The sequence below is a fragment of the Pecten maximus genome, chromosome 2 (genome assembly GCF_902652985.1).
Source record: "Pecten maximus chromosome 2, xPecMax1.1, whole genome shotgun sequence".
NCBI classification, from domain to species: domain Eukaryota; kingdom Metazoa; phylum Mollusca; class Bivalvia; order Pectinida; family Pectinidae; genus Pecten; species Pecten maximus.
Window position 1 is genome coordinate 34,577,596 of NC_047016.1, and position 27,682 is coordinate 34,605,277.

The 27,682-nt window shown below is 33.9% G+C and overlaps 2 non-coding genes across 2 annotated transcripts; both read left to right on the forward strand.

The window, feature by feature from the left end:
- The first annotated feature begins 8,921 nt into the window (after window positions 1-8,921).
- On the forward strand, window positions 8,922-9,039 carry LOC117322548. Its single transcript, XR_004531570.1, has one exon. It is a non-coding gene; the product is annotated as a U5 spliceosomal RNA (small nuclear RNA).
- An 18,142-nt stretch (window positions 9,040-27,181) lies between these two features.
- On the forward strand, window positions 27,182-27,299 carry LOC117322550. The gene has a single exon (XR_004531572.1). It is a non-coding gene; the product is annotated as a U5 spliceosomal RNA (small nuclear RNA).
- The last annotated feature ends 383 nt before the right edge of the window (window positions 27,300-27,682 follow it).

The following is a 27,682-nucleotide window of genomic DNA, read 5'->3' on the forward strand; positions in this document are numbered from 1 at the left end:
GCTGCATATCCCACTGGAAAGACTCAGGTAGGAGTTTACTCATATTTACTCTGTTTATAATTTTATCAGGTGCATGTTTTTGTTGAGGCCCAAATATTTTGTATTGTCAATATTTTCTTTTCTTTCTTTTATTGTAAAATAAAATATATATGTATATATATATGTATATAATTACCTCTTCAAATTCCATATCCAAGTTCTGCAGTTGCGTTTAATGAAAACAAAAACCCGTTGGCGTGTGTATTGAGAACGTATAATATATTATTGAGAGCTGTGTCGCTTTGCGCATGTATCGAGAGACTGATACTTGTCTCAATGAATGCACGCGCTTTTATAGCGGTTCGTATCCACGCATAACAAAAAAGAAAAATGTCTGCCCGTCCTTAGATACGACACTACCATAACTGGGGAATGTCTCGGAAACGATTTTTGGAAATATGTACTTGTATTATTTTTTTTTAATCTCAATTGGATGCTTTTTAACTTGCACTGTCAGCTTTAATAACTTTCTTTGTTCGTGGACAGATACCACAAGAGATCATACCTGCGTGAAAATCACAAGGTAATTGAGGGTAGGATTAATTATTTTGTTTGAACAACAGCGTAGATTCGGGACCGCTACAATTTGCAAGCTGACTACAGTAGGCCTGTCGCGGTATAATGTAAACAACCTTTCAATCCAATGTGTCAAATCTGACCGATGATTCCAATTAAAGGTGGTAAATAAGCTTTCATAAGTTACAAATTCCTATCAGCTTATGCTTCAGAATTCATCTACCGCTCAGTTGAATATTGAATTTTTTTTTTTTTTTTTTTTTTAAACGGACCTCAAAAACGTACCTGCGCACTATACGCGAGTGCGCACTATACCCGAATATTTACGGTACTCAAAGTAGAAAATATAAAAGAACTTAACAATTTAGGAAAATATTTATCACTAGTGTCTAAAACCCTTTTTAAATAGGACAATGCTATAATGTAACACATACCTGAATCTAGTTTTAATAGATCATGATTTTGTATGAGCATATATACACGTTACGTCATTAAGTAGAAAATGATTTTTTACACGCACAGCAATTATACACAGGATTTGGGCCAATTGATTGATTGATTGATGGGGCTTAACGTCCTTGTTCCGGTTATAACCGAGCCTAGGAATATAGTTTACCATTACGACGCAGGGACTAAACGATTCATCATCCATGGCAAGTAAGTATATTTGAGCCGCCGATATTTGTGGATATCATCATTATTTAGTCACTTTAGAGATCTTGTATTGATATTGTGCATATTGTTCTCATAAAATGAAGTAAATCATCAAAAGAAATAATAATGTCTTGGTGTTTCTCTGATGGTGCATTCCTTGTGGTGATTAGTATGGTTACGATTGTCATATACGCAGAAGGTAAAGTTAGTGAGGAGGACGATGTAGACAGTTAACATTATAGTAAACGTTTGTCATGTACTTATAGTGCTAAGATTAGTCAGATGGTCGATATAGACAGTTTACACTATAGTAAAGGGTTGTCATATACTCACAATGTTAGGGTTAGAGAGGTGGTCGGTATAGACAGTTTACACTATAGTAAAGGGTTGTCATATACTCACAATGTTAGAATTAGAGAGGTGGTCGATATAGACAAATATAAAGCAAATAGCTTTTCGTTTGTGTTTACTTTATATTTCATTTTTGTAATAATGTAGCGGAACTGGACCAGGTCGATCATCAGTGACCAGGTAGCTCAATCGGTAGAGCATCCGGCTAGTGTTCGAACCCCGGTCTGGCCGTGCATTTTTCCACTCCTGTTACATTTGGTGCCTGTGACCAAACCTTGTTTCAAGTGAGGTGAATACTTGACAAGGGGATACCCAAACCTGGGTTGTGAGTTGTGGAGTCTTCGGGGTGGTCGGTCATGAGGTGGTCGGTATAGACAGTTTACACTATAGTAAAGGGTTGTCATATACTCACAATGTTAGAATTAGAGAGGTGGTCGATATAGACAGTTTACAATGTAGTAAAGGGTTGTCATATACTCAAAGTGTTAGGATTAGTGAGCCGGTCGGTATAGACAGTTTATCAGTGTGAATATAAAGTCTGTGTCTGTTATAAAGAGTTGTCTGCATTTTCCATACGCAATCAATTTGCATGATTGTTATTCTGGATCTGAAAAGTTGACTGACGTGCTCCATTGAACTATAGTGTATGTTTAAACGTATTCAGTTACTCAAAGTAGAAAATATAAAAGAACTTAACAATTTAGGAAAATATTTATCACTAGTGTCCAAAACCCTTTTTAAATAGGACAATGCTATAATGTAACACATACCTGAAATCTAGTTTAATAGATCATGATTTTGTATGAGCATATATAAACGTTACAACAGTAAATAGATTGATTTTGACAAGCACAAATTGTACACAGAAATCTACAAAGAATTTGGCCCAATGCCAAAAATTATTTAAAAAATATAAATAACGAATATAAAGTGTTAAAAATTGAAATGTTTTATTCTACAGCAGATAAAAAATAATGATAATTTTCAATGCCGTAATAAAATAAATGTTATTAACTTAACATTCTAAAATTTAAAAAAAAAATCAATCATGAATACGGTAAATAAATATTATATTATAATGGTAAGAAACCACACTATAAAAAAAAAACACTCTTATCATTTTTACAAGATTTACCTCCCTTATTACAATAGTTTACCATTACGACGCAGGGACTAAACGATTCATCATCCATGGCAAGTAAGTATATTTGAGCCGCCGATATTTGTGGATATCATCATTATTTAGTCACTTTAGAGATCTTGTATTGATATTGTGCATATTGTTCTCATAAAATGAAGTAAATCATCAAAAGAAATAATAATGTCTTGGTGTTTCTCTGATGGTGCATTCCTTGTGGTGATTAGTATGGTTACGATTGTCATATACGCAGAAGGTAAAGTTAGTGAGGAGGACGATGTAGACAGTTAACATTATAGTAAACGTTTGTCATGTACTTATAGTGCTAAGATTAGTCAGATGGTCGATATAGACAGTTTACACTATAGTAAAGGGTTGTCATATACTCACAATGTTAGGGTTAGAGAGGTGGTCGGTATAGACAGTTTACACTATAGTAAAGGGTTGTCATATACTCACAATGTTAGAATTAGAGAGGTGGTCGATATAGACAGTTTACAATGTAGTAAAGGGTTGTCATATACTCACAATGTTAGAATTAGAAATGTGGTCGGTATAGACAGTTTACACTATAGTAAAGGGTTGTCATATACTCACAATGTTAGAATTAGAGAGGTGGTCGATATAGACAGTTTACAATGTAGTAAAGGGTTGTCATATACTCAAAGTGTTAGGATTAGTGAGCCGGTCGGTATAGACAGTTTATCAGTGTGAATATAAAGTCTGTGTCTGTTATAAAGAGTTGTCTGCATTTTCCATACGCAATCAATTTGCATGATTGTTATTCTGGATCTGAAAAGTTGACTGACGTGCTCCATTGAACTGTTTGTTAACAAAATGTACAGTAGTTATTTACCGTAGAGACTTCTGTACTTTCACTATTACCTATATATGTATATCGAAGTCCATGGTACTATCATCTATAGTATTTTGGTTAACCTGGTATAAATACACCCCTCCCTAAATGTACTATGATACTAAAGATTTAACGACACATACTGGTCCCACAGTAAACTGACTCCTGATTTTACAATCATTTTAAAATCACGAACAAAATTTAGTTCCGCGATTTTGTCTCCGAGATAAGGTTGTTTCTTTAGATTTCAGCTGGATATTTCTTTAAAATAATTCTACGGGTGATGGTAAGTCTATGTCCCCACACAGGGACGCAGAAATCTCTTCCACGGTCCGAATATAGGTACTAAACTGATATAATACGAAAGTATATAAAGTGGTACTATAATTGATAATTCCTCACTCAGATCAAGGTCCCGGTTCTATGGATGTGGTTACAAATGTTATTTTTTTCCTGCAGATACAGGCCGTTATGTCCACACCTCTGGCGAGGACCAGTTGACCCTAATTGGTCATCCATCCGTGTGCCCACCCCCCTACAACGTACAATTCATCATAGCACGTCTCCGGGGAGAGGTTGACGATATCCGTCCTGGAACCTTGTCTACTGTACAGTGGTGGCAGCTACTCAAAGAGAAGCCAGAATTGTTTGAGCAACTGTTTAAAGGGATTCCCATACAGGAAGGAATGGAGAGTCCCTAAAAATCACGATGGTGATTGGATATAACCCATTATCATTAACATTCCTCCGTTTCACCTGCTTTTTTTCCATTAACGATATAAACTAGTTTTTAGGACTCATTTCAACATCATACTCTGAGTATAATAATGTGTTTTAGAACCCTCAAGGTGTAAAATACAATTTTATGATACTAAAGTGTGTGTGCAACCGGAAGGAAGTTGCGAAAGATAAGTTCCATTTATGGGAAAATGCCACCATACATCACAGAAGTCACTCAAGACTTATTATATAGATTCTACAAGTTTTTTTTCACACTTGATATTGACATGACATCATTATGTGGAGGGACTACTTACCATCACGGGAGTTTAAACCTAAATTAAACGGTTGACTGTAGTATGTTTAAACGTATTCAGTTACTCAAAGTAGAAAATATAAAAGAACTTAACAATTTAGGAAAATATTTATCACTAGTGTCCAAAACCCTTTTTAAATAGGACAATGCTATAATGTAACACATACCTGAAATCTAGTTTAATAGATCATGATTTTGTATGAGCATATATAAACGTTACAACAGTAAATAGATTGATTTTGACAAGCACAAATTGTACACAGAAATCTACAAAGAATTTGGCCCAATGCCAAAAATTATTTAAAAAATATAAATAACGAATATAAAGTGTTAAAAATTGAAATGTTTTATTCTACAGCAGATAAAAAATAATGATAATTTTCAATGCCGTAATAAAATAAATGTTATTAACTTAACATTCTAAAATTTAAAAAAAAAATCAATCATGAATACGGTAAATAAATATTATATTATAATGGTAAGAAACCACACTATAAAAAAAAAAACACTCTTATCATTTTTACAAGATTTACCTCCCTTATTACAATAGTTTACCATTACGACGCAGGGACTAAACGATTCATCATCCATGGCAAGTAAGTATATTTGAGCCGCCGATATTTGTGGATATCATCATTATTTAGTCACTTTAGAGATCTTGTATTGATATTGTGCATATTGTTCTCATAAAATGAAGTAAATCATCAAAAGAAATAATAATGTCTTGGTGTTTCTCTGATGGTGCATTCCTTGTGGTGATTAGTATGGTTACGATTGTCATATACGCAGAAGGTAAAGTTAGTGAGGAGGACGATATAGACAGTTAACATTATAGTAAACGTTTGTCATGTACTTATAGTGCTAAGATTAGTCAGATGGTCGATATAGACAGTTTACACTATAGTAAAGGGTTGTCATATACTCACAATGTTAGGGTTAGAGAGGTGGTCGGTATAGACAGTTTACACTATAGTAAAGGGTTGTCATATACTCACAATGTTAGAATTAGAGAGGTGGTCGATATAGACAGTTTACAATGTAGTAAAGGGTTGTCATATACTCACAATGTTAGAATTAGAAATGTGGTCGGTATAGACAGTTTACACTATAGTAAAGAGTTGTCATATACTCACAATGTTAGGGTTAGAGAGGTGGTCGGTATAGACAGTTTACACTATAGTAAAGAGTTGTCATATACTCACAATGTTAGAATTAGAGAGGTGGTCGATATAGACAGTTTAAAATGTAGTAAAGGGTTGTCATATACACACAATGTTAGAATTAGAGAGGTGGTCGGTATAGACAGTTTACACTATAGTAAAGGGTTGTCATATACTCACAATGTTAGAATTAGAGAGGTGGTCGGTATAGACAGTTTACACTATAGTAAAGGGTTGTCATATACTCACAATGTTAGAATTAGAGAGGTGGTCGATATAGACAGTTTACAATGTAGTAAAGGGTTGTCATATACTCAAAGTGTTAGGATTAGTGAGCCGGTCGGTATAGACAGTTTATCAGTGTGAATATAAAGTCTGTGTCTGTTATAAAGAGTTGTCTGCATTTTCCATACGCAATCAATTTGCATGATTGTTATTCTGGATCTGAAAAGTTGACTGACGTGCTCCATTGAACTGTTTGTTAACAAAATGTACAGTAGTTATTTACCGTAGAGACTTCTGTACTTTCACTATTACCTATATATGTATATCGAAGTCCATGGTACTATCATCTATAGTATTTTGGTTAACCTGGTATAAATACACCCCTCCCTAAATGTACTATGATACTAAAGATTTAACGACACATACTGGTCCCACAGTAAACTGACTCCTGATTTTACAATCATTTTAAAATCACGAACAAAATTTAGTTCCGCGATTTTGTCTCCGAGATAAGGTTGTTTCTTTAGATTTCAGCTGGATATTTCTTTAAAATAATTCTACGGGTGATGGTAAGTCTATGTCCCCCCACAGGGACGCAGAAATCTCTTCCACGGTCCGAATATAGGTACTAAACTGATATAATACGAAAGTATATAAAGTGGTACTATAATTGATAATTCCTCACTCAGATCAAGGTCCCGGTTCTATGGATGTGGTTACAAATGTTATTTTTTTCCTGCAGATACAGGCCGTTATGTCCACACCTCTGGCGAGGACCAGTTGACCATAATTGGTCATCCATCCATTACCGCACCTCCCTACAACGTACACTTCATCATCGCACGTCTCCGGGGAGAGGTTGACGATATCCGTCCTGGAGCCTTGTCTACTGTACAGTGGTGGCAGCTACTCAAAGAGAAGCCAGAAATGTTTGAGCAGCTGTTTAAAGGGATTCCCATACAGGAAGGAATGGAGAGTCCCTAAAAATCACGATGGTGATTGGATATAACCCATTATCATTAACATTCCTCTGTTTCACCTGCTTTTTTTCCATTAACGATATAAACTAGTTTTTAGGACTCATTTCAACATCATACTCTGAGTATAATAATGTGTTTTAGAACCCTCAAGGTGTAAAATACAATTTTATGATACTAAAGTGTGTGTGCAACCGGAAGGAAGTTGCGAAAGATAAGTTCCATTTATGGGAAAATGCCACCATACATCACAGAAGTCACTCAAGACTTATTATATAGATTCTACAAGTTTTTTTTCACACTTGATATTGACATGACATCATTATGTGGAGGGACTACTTACCATCACGGGTGTTTAAACCTAAATTAAACGGTTGATTGATTCCGTCATATTTTAGAATTCGAATCTTATATAAAGTGTTTTGTGATGGTATCAAACTTAAAGCAGTGACAATGTATCTAGAGACATCCCGAGTGTGAAACCCCGGCCCGGAGAGATGAAAGAATTTAAGGACATTTTGTATTGTGTTGTAAATAATGCTAGTGGATACCCTCGGAGAGATGAAAAAATGGACAGGACGTTTTGTATTGTGTTGTAAATAATGATAGCGGACTTTGATTCATATAATGAGGATGAATGTACGACGCAGCCTATCTCATTCTGACCAGCTGATCTGGGACCAAAATGACCAATCGACATAGTCCCATTAATGAGATTTCTTGAGTGCCATATTTTTTATAACTACTTGTATCAATCACTTCTTCGCCGTTTATCTTTTTCACTGCATTCCAAAGAAATATTGTAAATAAAACGAGATAGATAACATTGTATTGTCTGTTTATACTATGTACAGATGGTTAAACAAAGGATCAAATCATACGTCAATGAAGGGTTTAGATTAAGTACGGACTTTAGAAATGAATCTTTAACGATAATTTATCGGGTGAATAGAGATGATCGCTGGGACGAAATAATGATGAACAAAAAGACAAAATAACGATAACTGTTGGGGTGAAATACCGATGAATGAACGGACGAAATAACGATAACTGAAAGGACGAATAATGATAATTGAAGAGAGGAAATTAACATGTTTGAAGGTAGGAAATAACGATATTTGAAATGACGGAATAACTATAATTGATGGGACGAAATGACGGCCATTGGCATCGTGAGAAGATTTCCATGTCGGTCCCGTTTCGCTCCGTAAATGTTTGATATTTCAGGGTCTTTGGCCTCGATCTCCTGTAAACAGTCTTTATCCTCTAAAAAACATTGTCTAGATAATCCTATCTCCATTATTTGTCTAGGTTTCTCATTTATCGAATAGTTTATTTTATTTTATTTTATTTTATTTTTTAAATATAAAAATTCACTTTGCTCTGAAATAACCACATGGTTGAACGCTGCACGAAATAAATTTAGAATGGGACACAAATTGGAAATTCAAAAAAAAAAAGTATTTTACATGCATATATTGAAATAGAAAAGTCACTTATTCACAAAAAAATGAAGACGTAGAAACATTAAACAAAAATTATCAAACAAAAAATAAAAGAAACCTAAAATATAAGGTTTTGGTGACTAATAACCTTCCATACGTTTATAGCTTATGAAGGTAAGTAGGCAACGCAGCCGTGCTTACTTCGACCGTTACCGAGGATATGCGACAGCAGTTTTACATTAGGTTACTTCCCTTTGATCTACTTTTCATTCATGTCATGGCTTCGACAGGAAAAAGGTACCCTAATTTATTAAAAATAAGCAAAGATTAAAATTGCACAATCTTATATTAAATTTAATAATTTTGTGAATATGTCTTTTACATCTTTAAATATTATTTTAACTGAAATAATTAAATATCATAATAAAATTATAATTTTAAATAATTATGTTTCTGTATGTTTTCTTAGACACTTTATTGTATCTACAGTTATTCGTATATAGTAAAATAATTTATCATCATCTTTACTCTGGTTTCTCTTCAAACCACGCATAAATCTTTCGCCTTTTACTAAAGATTTCCGTGGAGAGGAACATTTAACGAGTCTATAGACTATTTTTTCAACCCTGCTTATCGCAGGGTAACAAAATCACTGAAATGAGACCACATCAGTTCACTAGACTCTGATTCTGATTTATTGCTTCAAAAACTATTTTTTCACGAATCTATTTCCAAGTTATTTGTATATATACTGAAACGAAAAAGAAACGCAACATGGAAAATTGTGATTAATTTTGTATTAAATATACATATCTGTATAAAAATCGCGGAAATAAACATGCACCCTGCCTAACACCCATACCAATCTTCAAAATCACCCAAGTGTGACTAGAGACCTATGCACTTCCGGCGCGGTAAAAACATCAAAAACCGTGCCTGTACAAACATATGCGTTCTTTTTTCATTCAAACCAGTATCAATTCATCACTAACATTGAGCCACATCATCGCCAATACTTTTGCAAACAATAATTCTTTTTACAATTATGCCACGGTTATCAAAGGTTGATAGAGGACGTGCTATAGCGATGCTTCTGGCAGGGAACACGCAACTTCACGTCGCTCGACAATTCAGAGTTCACAAATCGACTATTAGTCGATTAGTTTCACGTCTTAACGCAACAGGAAGAGTCGATGACCAGCCGAGATCAGGACGTCCACGCGTAACGTCGCGACGTCAAGACCGGGTTCTTAGGTTGGCACACCTGCGTAACAGGAGATTAACGGCCGCTGAAACGGCAAGGAATACGATTGGTAATCATAACCGTCGAATTCATCCCCAAACAGTGATCAACAGACTGCGTGAGGCTAATTTGCGTGCAAGGCGACAGTACGTTGGTTTACCACTAACACCGCAACGTCGAGCACGTCGTATGCAATGGGCAACGGCACATATGCCCAGACGTTTTCCTATGAGACGTTGGAGGTCTATGCTCTTCACCGATGAATCTCGATTCACGTTATTTCGAGCAGATGGCCGTCAACGTGTGTACCGGCGTCGAGGCGAACGTTTTGCTGACGCCTGTGTTTTGGAACACGACCGATTTGGGGGTGGATCAGTTATGGTTTGGGCGGGAATCTCCCATGGTTTGAAGACGCCTTTGGTGATAGTCAATGGGAATTTAACGGCCGTACGCTATCGGGATGAGATCCTTAGGCCCCATGTTGTGCCGTTTGTTAGGCAGCATCATCTAACCTTTCAGCAAGATAACGCGAGACCACACGTTGCAAGAGTCTGTAGAGACTTTCTTGCGACACAGAACATTGTTCCTGTAGATTGGCCTCCATATAGCCCCGACCTGTCCCCAATCGAGCATTTGTGGGATGAATTAGACAGAAGAATTCGAAATCGCCGTAACCCCCCAAATACCCTCCCTCAGTTAGCAAATGCACTCGTCCAAGAATGGAATAACATTCCAATACGGAAAGTCAATGCCCTGATGAACTCAATGCAACAAAGAATTAGAGATGTGATAACTGTTCGAGGAGGACACACACGATATTAGGGCACGGTTTCAAAACTGCTGCCATTTCAACTTGGATTCACGTAGGGTACTACCAATCATGACCTTCTAGCAAAGTGACCTGTTCTTAAAAATCTCTAAACATTTAAAGGATGTTACATCAATATTCAATATTAACTATTACATATGAAATTTAAACATAATGCTCACAAGTATTATTTTATTAAACCTACAATTTGAAGTTGCGTTTCTTTTTCGTTTCAGTATATATTCAGTCTCTTTGTTCTTACTCTCACTGATGTTATAAGTGTATATATGTCACGCATATCTTAGAAAGTTCATTTTTGAGAACCCCTGGTAAGCAAGATTTAGACTTTGAGACGAATTTCATATACGATGAAAACAAAATCAGGATATTATTTTATAACAAGGTTGATAAAACTGTATTGACATAGTTTAAGTGGAGATAGGGTGGCAAACTTAGATGGAGATAGCCATTGTATTGCATGATTTCATTGTCCGTATTAAGACGTCACAATCGATTTCTGTTTGCCGTAGCCAATGAAAAATAAACGCAATTTTGCAATGGGAACATTACAGAAGCATTTTCCTTTTTTCATTTGTCTTTTTTAGCTTCAAGTAATATTATGATATGTAATATTCCCCATTCAATGTTTTTTTTTTCTAAAGTCGCTGTTAAACCACAGGTTTATGCCTAAGAATATACATAAATCCAGAAATAGCTTATCGGTGCATGCAGCGTTACTTAATTACAAATACATGTTTGTCCACTGTTGTTGTGTGGTCAAATGACAGCCATTAGAATATATAACACTTAGTCAACTTCAAGTCTGAAAACTCGTACTTAACGACATCATCTATTTTTGAGCTACTGCGAACAACAAAAACAACAACAATATGATTTACAAGTCTTTTGATAGGGTTCCTTGCGCCCAGTTGCAGGTTTTAAATATCTCATACAAACACCCCAAGGTATTAAAATATTGGACGAATCGCATGTTAAATATTGTGTACGATAGCACATACTATACTTATATATGAAATACTGAGTAAATGTACATTTCGAATTTAAATCATTTTTATGGCGTAAATAAATATTACACAAAAGTATCGGACGCAAGCTATCAATGCCGTCTCCATAATTCAAGTATCCAAACAAAAACCTCGTCAATGGCCTAATGATCAGTAGATGATGTTTGAAGTGAAAATGAACGTATATATAGATGTTTGTAATAAACTTGTGTCTTGATAAAGGGGCAGATTGCCCGACAATTCACTTGCCATTATAACTGCATGACCAGTTATCTATTTTTAGTAATACTCATCCAGCGAACACCCGTTTGTTAGAATCCAGTACATATACAGTGGAACTTCGTTAACTCGAACTCGGATAACTCGAATACCCCGCTTAACTCGAAGTACCTCGCCGGTCCCGGCCGAATTCTCTCTTTATCTTAGTAAAATAAACTCGGATAATTCGAATTCGGATAACTCGAAAAACTCGGATAATACGAAGTAAAAATTTGGTCCCAACAATAAAAATCCTACTTGAAATGTTCGAATAACTCGAAGTATAATTTTCGTCGATCGGTGGCAAACGCCGACATTTTTTAAGAGCTAAATTCCGTTTGTAATACTGAACATATCGGCACTACTAACCTACATGCTATTATAAGTGTTTCATAAATTCATAAAAGAAATTGTCGGTTGAATCTTATAACAACAAGTCTTGGTGATAAAAAGTACTGCTTTACTTACATCAGGTAATTTCCCAAGGCGGTCGCCGATATCAGTACACACGATAGTCAACAACTCATCTACCCGTTCGCTCAAGCGGAACTAATCTCTGACACACCGGTAGATCTACCCGGCTGATGTTTTTACAGGTGTAGAAATGACACAGTCACGGCGCCTATTAAATCTTTAAACTGCTGAAACAATAGCGTAATTACTGCCGAGGTGTTCAGAGTACAACTGTAACGGTCAGTGCTGTCTATTAAATCGGATAAAACGCCAGCTCAGTTACAGTAACATTTTATACGCACATGCGCAGCCCAACTTCCGGTGCTAATACACATGGAAATGGCGTGGTTATCAATAAAAAGTAAGTAGGCCGATCAAACAGTATTTTATATATGTCCAATAAAAGGTTATGGTTCTGTTACGTTTTGTATGCAATCTGTGTTAAACTTAAACGGTTATTTGTTTTGACATTAATAACTTGTTATTTTGTCGAATTCCGTTTTATCGTTTACCTTTTGCAAACATGACTTGCACATCAGATCGTTATTGAAGTGACTAAGTGAAAGAAACTTTATCGTGACTGTATATCGGCAAAACTACACCAAATTACAAGTGACATAACGAAACATTACATATATATTTACATGTATTGACCAGTCTTCATACTAAACTGATGAGCGACAGAGCGAAGTTATAATGATTATATAATGTTGACAAATATTGACCAAACTTTTCACCAAAAACGATAACTCGCTTAATTCGAACACTCGGATAACTCGAAGTTTTTTCGTGGTCCCGTCGACTTCGAGTTAACGAAGTTCCACTGTATTGTTAAAAAAAACACACTCAGTAACACAAATCACGAAGGAGGACTAGTGCCCTGGCCGGGCCTCGAACTCACAATCTACGTCACCCTAATCTATACGCGTTACAAGCTGCGGGTATTTCTGGCTAGGCGATTAGGTGCCGTAGTTCGTGAATTCGAGACCCGGTCACGAGTCATAAAGTTGTTTTCTTCGTCAGTTGTATTACTATATATAAACATACAGTACATGTATGATTCACTCGTCAGCTGAAAGGCCACAAGGCCGTAATAGCGGACGTAAAACCCGTTAAATAAATTAAATAAATTATATGATTCCTTCCTGTGCCCATTAAATCAGTTTCGGTGAACTTTGTTTTTCATTCATATTATAACATGATCATCCCGCCGTTTATTAGCCATAAATAGATATTTCTCTGAGCTGTTTAATTTAGATAAATTGGTAGAACACATGAGCAGTGTGAATTTATATACGTTTGGCTTACTTCTTAAATATGATTTAATTATTTTTGTCGAATATCTTGATATTACGGACAAACAATTACAAAATGGTATTCGTCTTCAATCTCGTCGAGTTTGTACCAATCAACAACTTTCTATAAACTAAGTGTTTTAGCAACTGTGGTTGACTTTTATTGTATATTAAGTAAATCATTGAGAAAAAGCTGTGGATTTCCTAGAATGATATCTGCATCTTTAAGTTATTAAATTGATGTATATCTTCATGTTCAGTATGTCAAACATTAAACTGTTCAAATAATCTTTCTATATAGTAACGATGAACAAAAATAATTTTTAAAGTTTCTGATTCCCTATTACAGAATGTACCAATTTTCATAGTACATAATTGATTTTCACTAACAAATCGTTTGTTTGAAGAATTCTATGATTAATTGTATACCGAAAAGTACATTGTGTGATTTTGGAAATTATCGGTGATGTAACTTATGTACGGAACAGCATTAGGGCCATGAAGCAAAAAAAATAAATCCATTTTTTCGTGTTAATAACTCGAAATTTCGAGATAATAACTCGAAATTTCGACTTAATAACTTGAAATTTCGAGAAAATAACTCGAAATTTCGACATACTAACTCGAAATTTGGAGATAATAACTCGAAATTTCGAGATAATTTCGAGTTATTATCTCGAAATTTCGAGTTATTAAGTCGAAATTTCGAGTTATTATCTCGAAATTTCGAGTTATTATCTCGAAATTTCGAGTTATTAACACGAAAAAATGAATTGATTTTTTTTGCTTCATGGCCCTAATGCTCTTCCGTACTTATGGCCTTTTCAACTGTCAACTTTACTTATTTAATCAAATTTTAAAATATATGTATATATATACATGCTTGCAAATATCTCTACGGAGCTAAAATTACATTGTTAAAAATACCCAGGTGTTACGCTGCGGCGGGTACTGGGTGAAGGGTCATAACTCTTTCAATTGATTTGCTTATTTTTCCGGTAAAACCCCCGACAATATTACTTGGACTAAGACCACAATTAGCTTCGCTATATGTTTCATTGTAACATTAAAATTCATAATAAATTCCCAACATCTCATATGCAACTTTCCATCTCACCTGGCCAAGACCAACATCTGAGAAGCAAAATATAAAAGTTTCAACCCAGCATGTTGGGCATTTTCTGGAGATAGCTGTCAAAATGTGTCACCAACGTGGATTATATACATCCGGGTCAGGGGTAGAGGTCAAATCAGGACTCATCACACAGGGTCCTGGAGCACATAATAAATGATCAATATTATTATTTTACATCACAAAACATAGATTGACATCTCTGCTATAAATCCACATTAAATTCATCAACAGAAATCAAGTTCAAAGAGGCATTTGATTGGTTTTCCTGAGATACATACATTTTTGAGGGGACTTCATTCGTGGGGCCTGAACCCGGAAGTACTTAATTGTGGTCTTAGTCCTATTATAGGACACTATTTTTGTCAAAAACTTAAAATAATTATTTTCATAAACTTTGAGCTATTTGAAATCATGCTGTGAAAACAGAATTACTCTATGACACATAAAACAGGAATTACAGAGATCTAAAAACACCCTATTGACACTGAAAATCAAGACACAATTCTACACACAGCTACTATGTATATTTCTGATATCATGTGATAGATAAAATGAAACAGTTTTTTCAATAATTGAGATATTTCAATTCTGTAAACTGGTTTAGAAACTTTGATATTCACTGCATATAACTATATATAGTTTGCTCCCAATTTCAAATTTTAACTTTAATTTTTAAAGAATTTAAAATTTTGCTTCAAAATATTTTAATTTTGTTGTCAGACTGATATCATAACTGTTTCAAAGCATTAATCAGGTCTCATAAGGACATGAAATAATCTAAATGCAACAATAAAGACTTGCAGTGACCAACCACAGTGAGTTACCACCAATAGACACACTAGCCAGCACTTGTTTACAATTACTGTTATGCTGTCCACCCATAGGCAGAGAAGAGGGGTGGAGGGAAGTGAAGCATAAGCTGGTTCAACTGAGCTCAGAGAACTATACAGCAAAGTATAAACCTAAAATGAAAAAGAGAACTCTATCGCTACCAGTAGAACAGTGCAAAGATCATGCGAGAGGTCCAAGTCTGCTCGGAAGTCTAACTACAGGAGAGGACAGCTAGATCCAGCAAATGCAGGGGAGACAATCAGCTTCAGGATCATCTATGTTGAGAAGCCAAAACAAACTGTTTAAGATACAGTGGGAAACCTGAAAATAAGACATTGAATTCAAAATTCAAAAACAAATGTGTAACAACAACAAAAAAGTTACATATACAAATATATATGACTACCTAAAGAGGGAGCCTCCCCGTGGCGGTGGTCGGGAATGTTGTGTCTCTGGATACAATAGCTAATACCCTCAAATCAATTAAAAAAATTAAAATAAATATGTTTTAAATTTTCAAATCTAACAATCAGTCCCTATAGAATACATGACCATGTCAAATATTTAAATAAAAAACAATACAAAAATAATTAAAAAATTCTAAAAAAATAACATAAAAAATCATTTTAAAATTTAATTTGAAGTTAAATTCATGTTAAATTTGAAAAATAGCTTTCCTAACTAATCACAAATATAACTGTCAACAAGCATGTCAAATTTTAAGAGAATCGGCCGAAAAATGTGGATTTGTCAAATAAAAACATGTATTTCAGGGCCTATCATATTATAGGACACTATTTTTGTCAAAAACTTAAAATAATTATTTTCATAAACTTTGAGCTATTTGAAATCATGCTGTGAAAACAGAATTACTCTATGACACATACAACAGGAATTACAGAGATCTAAAAACACCCTATTGACACTGAAAATCAAGACACAATTCTACACACAGCTACTATGTATATTTCTGATATCATGTGATAGATAAAATGAAACAGTTTTTTCAATAATTGAGATATTTCAATTCTGTAAACTGGTTTAGAAACTTTGATATTCACTGCATATAACTATATATAGTTTGCTCCCAATTTCAAATTTTAACTTTAATTTTTAAAGAATTTAAAATTTTGCTTCAAAATATTTTAATTTTGTTGTCAGACTGATATCATAACTGTTTCAAAGCATTAATCAGGTCTCATAAGGACATGAAATAATCTAAATGCAACAATAAAGACTTGCAGTGACCAACCACAGTGAGTTACCACCAATAGACACACTAGCCAGCACTTGTTTACAATTACTGTTATGCTGTCCACCCATAGGCAGAGAAGAGGGGTGGAGGGAAGTGAAGCATAAGCTGGTTCAACTGAGCTCAGAGAACTATACAGCAAAGTATAAACCTAAAATGAAAAAGAGAACTCTATCGCTACCAGTAGAACAGCACAAAGATCATGCGAGAGGTCCAAGTCTGCTCGGAAGTCTAACTACAGGAGAGGACAGCTAGATCCAGCAAATGCAGGGGAGACAATCAGCTTCAGGATCATCTATGTTGAGAAGCCAAAACAAACTGTTTAAGATACAGTGGGAAACCTGAAAATAAGACATTGAATTCAAAATTCAAAAACAAATGTGTAACAACAACAAAAAAGTTACACATACAAATATATATGACTACCTAAAGAGGGAGCCTCCCCGTGGCGGTGGTCGGGAATGTTGTGTCTCTGGATACAATAGCTAATACCCTCAAATCAATTAAAAAAATTAAAATAAATATGTTTTAAATTTTCAAATCTAACAATCAGTCCCTATAGAATACATGACCATGTCAAATATTTATATAAAAAAAAACACAAAAATAATTAAAAAATTCTAAAAAAATAACATAAAAAATCATTTTAAAATTTAATTTGAAGTTAAATTCATGTTAAATTTGAAAAATAGCTTTCCTAACTAATCACAAATATAACTGTCAACAAGCATGTCAAATTTTAAGAGAATCGGCCAAAAAATGTGGATTTGTCAAATAAAAACATGTATTTCAGGGCCTATCATATTATAGGACACTATTTTTGTCAAAAACTTAAAATAATTATTTTCATAAACTTTGAGCTATTTGAAATCATGCTGTGAAAACAGAATTACTCTATGACACATAAAACAGGAATTACAGAGATCTAAAAACACCCTATTGACACTGAAAATCAAGACACAATTCTACACACAGCTACTATGTATATTTCTGATATCATGTGATAGATAAAATGAAACAGTTTTTTCAATAATTGAGATATTTCAATTCTGTAAACTGGTTTAGAAACTTTGATATTCACTGCATATAACTATATATAGTTTGCTCCCAATTTCAAATTTTAACTTTAATTTTTAAAGAATTTAAAATTTTGCTTCAAAATATTTTAATTTTGTTATCAGACTGATATCATAACTGTTTCAAAGCATTAATCAGGTCTCATAAGGACATGAAATAATCTAAATGCAACAATAAAGACTTGCAGTGACCAACCACAGTGAGTTACCACCAATAGACACACTAGCCAGCACTTGTTTACAATTACTGTTATGCTGTCCACCCATAGGCAGAGAAGAGGGGTGGAGGGAAGTGAAGCATAAGCTGGTTCAACTGAGCTCAGAGAACTATACAGCAAAGTATAAACCTAAAATGAAAAAGAGAACTCTATCGCTACCAGTAGAACAGCACAAAGATCATGCGAGAGGTCCAAGTCTGCTCGGAAGTCTAACTACAGGAGAGGACAGCTAGATCCAGCAAATGCAGGGGAGACAATCAGCTTCAGGATCATCTATGTTGAGAAGCCAAAACAAACTGTTTAAGATACAGTGGGAAACCTGAAAATAAGACATTGAATTCAAAATTCAAAAACAAATGTGTAACAACAACAAAAAAGTTACATATACAAATATATATGACTACCTAAAGAGGGAGCCTCCCCGTGGCGGTGGTCGGGAATGTTGTGTCTCTGGATACAATAGCTAATACCCTCAAATCAATTAAAAAAATTAAAATAAATATGTTTTAAATTTTCAAATCTAACAATCAGTCCCTATAGAATACATGACCATGTCAAATATTTAAATAAAAAACAATACAAAAATAATTAAAAAATTCTAAAAAAATAACATAAAAAATCATTTTAAAATTTAATTTGAAGTTAAATTCATGTTAAATTTGAAAAATAGCTTTCCTAACTAATCACAAATATAACTGTCAACAAGCATGTCAAATTTTAAGAGAATCGGCCAAAAAATGTGGATTTGTCAAATAAAAACATGTATTTCAGGGCCTATCATATTATAGGACACTATTTTTGTCAAAAACTTAAAATAATTATTTTCATAAACTTTGAGCTATTTGAAATCATGCTGTGAAAACAGAATTACTCTATGACACATACAACAGGAATTACAGAGATCTAAAAACACCCTATTGACACTGAAAATCAAGACACAATTCTACACACAGCTACTATGTATATTTCTGATATCATGTGATAGATAAAATGAAACAGTTTTTTCAATAATTGAGATATTTCAATTCTGTAAACTGGTTTAGAAACTTTGATATTCACTGCATATAACTATATATAGTTTGCTCCCAATTTCAAATTTTAACTTTAATTTTTAAAGAATTTAAAATTTTGCTTCAAAATATTTTAATTTTGTTGTCAGACTGATATCATAACTGTTTCAAAGCATTAATCAGGTCTCATAAGGACATGAAATAATCTAAATGCAACAATAAAGACTTGCAGTGACCAACCACAGTGAGTTACCACCAATAGACACACTAGCCAGCACTTGTTTACAATTACTGTTATGCTGTCCACCCATAGGCAGAGAAGAGGGGTGGAGGGAAGTGAAGCATAAGCTGGTTCAACTGAGCTCAGAGAACTATACAGCAAAGTATAAACCTAAAATGAAAAAGAGAACTCTATCGCTACCAGTAGAACAGCACAAAGATCATGCGAGAGGTCCAAGTCTGCTCGGAAGTCTAACTACAGGAGAGGACAGCTAGATCCAGCAAATGCAGGGGAGACAATCAGCTTCAGGATCATCTATGTTGAGAAGCCAAAACAAACTGTTTAAGATACAGTGGGAAACCTGAAAATAAGACATTGAATTCAAAATTCAAAAACAAATGTGTAACAACAACAAAAAAGTTACATATACAAATATATATGACTACCTAAAGAGGGAGCCTCCCCGTGGCGGTGGTCGGGAATGTTGTGTCTCTGGATACAATAGCTAATACCCTCAAATCAATTAAAAAAATTAAAATAAATATGTTTTAAATTTTCAAATCTAACAATCAGTCCCTATAGAATACATGACCATGTCAAATATTTAAATAAAAAACAATACAAAAATAATTAAAAAATTCTAAAAAAATAACATAAAAAATCATTTTAAAATTTAATTTGAAGTTAAATTCATGTTAAATTTGAAAAATAGCTGTCCTAACTAATCACAAATATAACTGTCAACAAGCATGTCAAATTTTAAGAGAATCGGCCAAAAAATGTGGATTTGTCAAATAAAAACATGTATTTCAGGGCCTATCATATTATAGGACACTATTTTTGTCAAAAACTTAAAATAATTATTTTCATAAACTTTGAGCTATTTGAAATCATGCTGTGAAAACAGAATTACTCTATGACACATAAAACAGGAATTACAGAGATCTAAAAACACCCTATTGACACTGAAAATCAAGACACAATTCTACACACAGCTACTATGTATATTTCTGATATCATGTGATAGATAAAATGAAACAGTTTTTTCAATAATTGAGATATTTCAATTCTGTAAACTGGTTTAGAAACTTTGATATTCACTGCATATAACTATATATAGTTTGCTCCCAATTTCAAATTTTAACTTTAATTTTTAAAGAATTTAAAATTTTGCTTCAAAATATTTTAATTTTGTTATCAGACTGATATCATAACTGTTTCAAAGCATTAATCAGGTCTCATAAGGACATGAAATAATCTAAATGCAACAATAAAGACTTGCAGTGACCAACCACAGTGAGTTACCACCAATAGACACACTAGCCAGCACTTGTTTACAATTACTGTTATGCTGTCCACCCATAGGCAGAGAAGAGGGGTGGAGGGAAGTGAAGCATAAGCTGGTTCAACTGAGCTCAGAGAACTATACAGCAAAGTATAAACCTAAAATGAAAAAGAGAACTCTATCGCTACCAGTAGAACAGCACAAAGATCATGCGAGAGGTCCAAGTCTGCTCGGAAGTCTAACTACAGGAGAGGACAGCTAGATCCAGCAAATGCAGGGGAGACAATCAGCTTCAGGATCATCTATGTTGAGAAGCCAAAACAAACTGTTTAAGATACAGTGGGAAACCTGAAAATAAGACATTGAATTCAAAATTCAAAAACAAATGTGTAACAACAACAAAAAAGTTACATATACAAATATATATGACTACCTAAAGAGGGAGCCTCCCCGTGGCGGTGGTCGGGAATGTTGTGTCTCTGGATACAATAGCTAATACCCTCAAATCAATTAAAAAAATTAAAATAAATATGTTTTAAATTTTCAAATCTAACAATCAGTCCCTATAGAATACATGACCATGTCAAATATTTAAATAAAAAACAATACAAAAATAATTAAAAAATTCTAAAAAAATAACATAAAAAATCATTTTAAAATTTAATTTGAAGTTAAATTCATGTTAAATTTGAAAAATAGCTGTCCTAACTAATCACAAATATAACTGTCAACAAGCATGTCAAATTTTAAGAGAATCGGCCAAAAAATGTGGATTTGTCAAATAAAAACATGTATTTCAGGGCCTATCATATTATAGGACACTATTTTTGTCAAAAACTTAAAATAATTATTTTCATAAACTTTGAGCTATTTGAAATCATGCTGTGAAAACAGAATTACTCTATGACACATAAAACAGGAATTACAGAGATCTAAAAACACCCTATTGACACTGAAAATCAAGACACAATTCTACACACAGCTACTATGTATATTTCTGATATCATGTGATAGATAAAATGAAACAGTTTTTTCAATAATTGAGATATTTCAATTCTGTAAACTGGTTTAGAAACTTTGATATTCACTGCATATAACTATATATAGTTTGCTCCCAATTTCAAATTTTAACTTTAATTTTTAAAGAATTTAAAATTTTGCTTCAAAATATTTTAATTTTGTTATCAGACTGATATCATAACTGTTTCAAAGCATTAATCAGGTCTCATAAGGACATGAAATAATCTAAATGCAACAATAAAGACTTGCAGTGACCAACCACAGTGAGTTACCACCAATAGACACACTAGCCAGCACTTGTTTACAATTACTGTTATGCTGTCCACCCATAGGCAGAGAAGAGGGGTGGAGGGAAGTGAAGCATAAGCTGGTTCAACTGAGCTCAGAGAACTATACAGCAAAGTATAAACCTAAAATGAAAAAGAGAACTCTATCGCTACCAGTAGAACAGCACAAAGATCATGCGAGAGGTCCAAGTCTGCTCGGAAGTCTAACTACAGGAGAGGACAGCTAGATCCAGCAAATGCAGGGGAGACAATCAGCTTCAGGATCATCTATGTTGAGAAGCCAAAACAAACTGTTTAAGATACAGTGGGAAACCTGAAAATAAGACATTGAATTCAAAATTCAAAAACAAATGTGTAACAACAACAAAAAAGTTACATATACAAATATATATGACTACCTAAAGAGGGAGCCTCCCCGTGGCGGTGGTCGGGAATGTTGTGTCTCTGGATACAATAGCTAATACCCTCAAATCAATTAAAAAAATTAAAATAAATATGTTTTAAATTTTCAAATCTAACAATCAGTCCCTATAGAATACATGACCATGTCAAATATTTAAATAAAAAACAATACAAAAATAATTAAAAAATTCTAAAAAAATAACATAAAAAATCATTTTAAAATTTAATTTGAAGTTAAATTCATGTTAAATTTGAAAAATAGCTGTCCTAACTAATCACAAATATAACTGTCAACAAGCATGTCAAATTTTAAGAGAATCGGCCAAAAAATGTGGATTTGTCAAATAAAAACATGTATTTCAGGGCCTATCATATTATAGGACACTATTTTTGTCAAAAACTTAAAATAATTATTTTCATAAACTTTGAGCTATTTGAAATCATGCTGTGAAAACAGAATTACTCTATGACACATAAAACAGGAATTACAGAGATCTAAAAACACCCTATTGACACTGAAAATCAAGACACAATTCTACACACAGCTACTATGTATATTTCTGATATCATGTGATAGATAAAATGAAACAGTTTTTTCAATAATTGAGATATTTCAATTCTGTAAACTGGTTTAGAAACTTTGATATTCACTGCATATAACTATATATAGTTTGCTCCCAATTTCAAATTTTAACTTTAATTTTTAAAGAATTTAAAATTTTGCTTCAAAATATTTTAATTTTGTTGTCAGACTGATATCATAACTGTTTCAAAGCATTAATCAGGTCTCATAAGGACATGAAATAATCTAAATGCAACAATAAAGACTTGCAGTGACCAACCACAGTGAGTTACCACCAATAGACACACTAGCCAGCACTTGTTTACAATTACTGTTATGCTGTCCACCCATAGGCAGAGAAGAGGGGTGGAGGGAAGTGAAGCATAACTGTATGTCTAGTCTTGGCACAATTGAACAATGACAGAAATATATATATACACATATATAAATAACGAATATAAAGTGTTCAAAATTAAAATGTTTTATTTTACAGCAGATAAAATATTGATAATTTTCAATGCCGTAATAAAATAAATGTTATAAACTTTACATTCTAAAATTTAAAAAAAAATCAATCATGAATACGGTAAGTAAATAGTATATTATGTAAGAAACCACACTATCATTTTTACAAGATTTACCTCCCTTATTACAAGAGTTTGTCATAACAACAGGGACAGGGACTACAAGATCCATCTATGGCAAGTAAGTATATTTGAGCTGCCGATATTTGTGGATATCATCATTATTTAGTCACTTTAGAGATCGTGTATTGATATTGTGCATATTGTTCTCATAAAATGAAGTAACTCATCAAAAGAAATAATAATGTCTTGGTCTTTCTCTGATGGTGCATTCCTGGTGGTGAGTAGTATGGTTACGATTGTCATATACGCAGAAGGTAAAGTTAGTGAGGAGGACGATATAGACAGTTAACATTCCTTGTGGTGAGTAGTATGGTTACGATTTTCATATACTGAGAGTGTAAAGTTAGTGAGGAGGACGATATAGACAGTTAACATTCCTTGTGGTGAGTAGTATAGTAACGATTGTCATATACTGAGAATGTAAAGTTAGTGAGGAGGACGATATAGACAGTTAACATTCCTTGTGGTGAGTAGTATGGTTACGATTGTCATATACTGAGAATGTAAAGTTAGTGAGGAGGACGATATAGACAGTTAACATTCCTTGTGGTGAGTAGTATAGTAACGATTGTCATATACTGAGAATGTAAAGTTAGTGAGGAGGACGATATAGACAGTTAACATTAAAGTTAACGTTTGCCATGTACTTATAGTGTTAGGATTAGTCAGATGGTCGATATAGACAGTTTACACTATAGTAAAGGGTTGTCATATACTCACAATGTTAGAATTAGTGAGGCGGTCTGTATAGACAGTTTACACTGTAGTAAAGGGTTGTCATATACTCACAATGTTAGGATTAGTACGGCGGTCGGTATAGACAGTTTACACTATAGTAAAGGGTTGTCATATACTCACAATGATAGAATTAGTGAGGTGGTCGATATAGACAGTTTACACTATAGTAAAGGGTTGTCATATACTCACAATGTTAGAATTAGTGAGGCGGTCGATATAGTCATTGTGAATTTAGTGTTTGTGTCCGTTATAAAGAGTTGTCTGCATTTTCTATACACAATCAATTTGCATGAAAGCGTTAGCACTGATTATGTCCTCCGAACTAGTAAGATTGTTATTCTGACATGGATCTGAAAAGTTGACTGACGTGCTCCATTGAACTGTTTGTTAACAAAATGTACAGTAGTTATTTACCGCGGAGACTTCTGTATTTTCACTATTACCTATATATGTATATCGAAGTCCATGGTACTATCATCTATAGTATTTTGGTTAACCTGGTATAAATACACCCCTCCCTAAATGTACTATGATACTAAAGATGTAACGACACATACTGGATATTTCTTTAAAATAAATCTACGGGTGATGGTTGGTCTATGTCCGCCCACAGGGACGCAGAAATCTCTCCCACGGTCCGAATATAGGTACTAAACTGATATAATACGAAAATATATACTATAATTGATAATTCCTCACTCAGATCCAGGTCCCGGTTCTATGGATGTGGGTACAAATGGGTTTTTTTTCTGCAGATACAGGCCGTTATGTCCACACCTCTGGCGAGGACCAGTTGACCATAATTGGTCATCCATCCGTGTCTCCACCCCCCTACAACGTACACTTCATCATCGCACGTCTCCGGGGAGAGGTTGACGATATCCGTCCTGGAGCCTTGTCTACTGTACAGTGGTGGCAGCTACTCAGAGAGAAGCCAGAAATGTTTGAGCAGCTGTTTAAAGGAATTCCCATACAGGAAGGAATGGAGAGTCCCTAAAAATCGCAGTGGTGATATAACCTATTATCATCAACATTCCTCTGTTTCTTTCATTAACGACATAAACTAGTTTTTAGGACTCATTTCAACATCATACTCTGAGTATATTCAAGGTGTAAATACAATTTTATTATACTAAAGTGTGTGTGCAACCTGAAGGAAGTCGCGAAAGATAAGTTCCATTTAAGAGAAAATGCCACCATACATCACAGAAGTCACTCAAGACTTATTATATAGATTCTACAAGGTTTTTTTCACACTTTATATTGACATGACGTCATTATGTGGAGGGACTACTTACCATCACGGGAGTTTAAACCTAAATTAAACGGTTGATTGATTCCGTCATATTTCAGAATTCGAATCTTATATAAAGTGTTTTGTGATGGTTTCAGTGAGAATGTATCCAGAGACATTCCGAGTGTGAAACCCCCGGAGAGATGAAAGAATTTCAGGACGTTTTGTATTGTGTTCTAAATAATGCTAGCGGACTTTAGTCTCGCCGCGTTTCCCCAGACTCTCGCTCCTCGCTCGAGACTGCCTCAAGTTTGAGGCAGTCTCGAGCGAGGACGAGAGTCTGGGGAATGCGAGACTAAGCGGACTTTGATTCATATAATGAGGATGAATGTACGACGCAGCCTATCTCATTCTGACCAGCTGATCTGGGACCAAAATGACCAATCGACATAGTCCCATTAATGAGATTTCTTGAGTGCCATATTTTTATAACAACTTGTATCAATCACTTCTTCGCCGTTTATCTTTTTACTCCATTCGTTGTAAATTCAACGTTGTATATTACAATATATTCACTGATACATCGATGTCATTCCAAATATATATTGTAAATAAAACGAGATAAATAACATTGTATTGTCTGTTTATACTATGTACAGATGGTTAAGAAAAGGATCAAATCATACGTCAAGGAAGGGTTTAGATTAAGTACGGACTTTAGAAATGAATCTTTAACGATAATTTATCGGGTGAATAGAGATGATCGCTGGGACGAAATAATGATGAACAAAAAGACAAAATAACGATAACTGCTGGGGTGAAATACCGATGAATGAACGGACGAAATAACGATAACTGAAAGGACGAATAATGATAATTGAAGAGAGGAAATTAACATGTTTCAAGGTAGGAAATAACGATATTTGAAATGACGGAATAACTATAATTGATGGGACGAAATGACGGCCATTGGCATCGTGAGAAGATTTCCATGTCGGTCCCGTTTCGCTCCGTAAATGTTTGATATTTCAGGGTCTTTGGCCTCGATCTCCTGTAAACAGTCTTTATCCTCTAAAAAACATTGTCTAGATAATCCTATCTCCATTATTTGTCTAGGTTTCTCATTTATCGAATAGTTTATTTTATTTTATTTTATTTTATTTTATTTTTTAAATATAAAAACTTCAATTCACTTTGCTCTGAAATAACCACATGGTTGAACGCTGCACGAAATAAATTTAGAATGGGACACAAATTGGAAATTCAAAAAAAAAAAAGTATTTTACATGCATATATTGAAATAGAAAAGTCACTTATTCACAAAGATCAAGATGTAGAAACATTAAACAAAAATAATCAAGCAAAAAAATAAAAGAAACCTAAAATATAAGATTTTGCTGACTAATAGCCTTCCATACGTTTATAGCTTATGAAGGTAAGTAGGCAACGCAGTCGTGCTTACTTCGACCGTAACCGAGGATATGCGACAGCAGTTTTACATTAGGTTACTTCCCTTTGATCTACTTTTCATTCATGTCATGGCTTCGACAGAAAAAAGTAACTTAAATAACTAAAAATTAGCAACGATTATAATTGGCACAATCTTATATTAAATTCAATTATTTTTTAAATATGTCTTTTACATTTTTAAATATTATTTTAGCTGAAATAATTAAATAACATTATGAATTATAATTCAAAATAATTATGTTTCTGTCTGTTTTCTTAGACACTTTATTGTATCTACAGTTATTCGTATATAGTAAAATATTTTTTAATTATTAATTACTCTGGTTTCTCTTCAAACCACGCATAAATCTTTCGCCTTTTACTAAAGATTTCCGTGGAGAGGAACATTTAACGAGTCTATAGACTATTTTTTCAACCCTGCCTAGCGCAGGGTAACAAAATCACTGAAATGAGAATATATCCGGTAACTTCATTTCTTGCCTTAAAAAATGTTTTTCCAAATATATTTCTAAATAATTTATATATATATTCCAGTCTCTTTGTTCTTACTCTCACTTACGTTATAAGTTATGGCACGCATATCTTAGAAATTTCATTTTTGAGAACCTTGGCGAGCATAATTTAAACTTTGAGACGAATTTCATATACAATGAAAACAAAATCAGGATATTATTTTATAACAAGGTTGATAAAACTGTATTGACATAGTTTAAGTGGAGATAGGGTGGCAAACTTAGATGGAGATAGCCATTTTATTGCATTATTTCATTGTCCGTATTAAGACGTCACAATCGATTTCTGTTTGCCGTAGCCAAT